Source organism: Equus przewalskii, chromosome 2 (genome assembly GCF_037783145.1).
Source record: "Equus przewalskii isolate Varuska chromosome 2, EquPr2, whole genome shotgun sequence".
NCBI lineage: Eukaryota > Metazoa > Chordata > Mammalia > Perissodactyla > Equidae > Equus > Equus przewalskii.
Genome location: NC_091832.1, coordinates 56,697,759 through 56,698,846, shown reverse-complemented (window position 1 = coordinate 56,698,846; position 1,088 = coordinate 56,697,759). Strand labels below are relative to the sequence as shown.

Sequence of the window (1,088 nt, the reverse complement as noted above, 5' to 3'; positions counted from 1 at the left end):
TTGAGGCAGGGACAGGGGCTCTTTATCTTGTTTCCCTAGCGTAGTGCCTGGCTCATAATAGTTACTTAATAAGTGTTTGTTGAATAAATGAATGATTTTGTTTAACTTACTTATGGCACACACTATTCTATTGGTGCTCTCTCTGCTTTCTTGTTAAAGGTGAGATTTAAGTGAAACCAGCTCCGTGTTGTTTGTGTGAGTTTGAGTAGGGTGGTACTTTCCCTTTAGAAGTGAGAAAATTGAGGCCCAGGGAAGTTGTAACTCATAGAATGCTCTCTTCCTACTCCACCACACCGTCACGTCTCATTATTTTTCTCAGTGGTTTAGACTTCCACAGAGTGCCATAAGCTAATTCTCTGCTTCTGTAGATTTCGTTTGTCTTATCCATATTATTAAAATTACTAGAAACAAAATTCGAACTAGCCTGAGAAATCGTTATAGGCCCCTAAGAGCATCTTCGTCATTGTTCTGCTCCCTCTGTCGCAACTGGAGCATTTCTTTGTAGCTTCTCCACTCGTGAGAGTCTCCAACAACATAGATATCCATACAAGCCCAACAATAAAATAAAAAATACAGGCAGAGTATACAAGTACTAAATGTATTTTTTGCTAGCTGCTTTATCCTACTTAAAGCTGTTCTAAATTCTTTGACCGCTATTCATGCATGCACAGGTGCCCTTAACAGACACAGAAGGCATCAGCAGATTTGTGGGTCCTATTTTTCTTGTTGGCTTCCATTATAACATCAGAACTGCTTCCTGTTGGAAAAATACTTGGCCCCTAAGTCTAGTAAAACTGCACTTGTGCAGCAAGTCTTTTAAAATTGCAAAGTTAATGGAAAAATTATAACTTTTCCAGTGAAATAATATTAACCTTTATATATCGCAACACAAAAAGCAGTTTGAACATGAAGTCTTCAGGAAATGACTTCATATAGATAGCCAAGTTTTTCAACCAGCTGATGATTTACTACATAAAAACTTTTTTTTAAGAAATGGGAAGAAAATCCCTATAGAAGGTTTGTCTTTCCTTTTGTTTTAAGATTGGTATCTCTGACTAAAATCTGTTCAGTTTTCGTTTTCTTCATGC

The 1,088-nt window shown here is 37.1% G+C and overlaps 1 protein-coding gene across 4 annotated transcripts in view; it reads left to right on the top strand.

Annotated features, from left to right (window-relative positions):
• Positions 1 to 1,088, top strand: part of CCDC25 (coiled-coil domain containing 25) — a 71,002-nt gene that overhangs the window by 1,057 nt on the left and 68,857 nt on the right. The gene's annotated exons all lie outside the window — the stretch shown is intronic.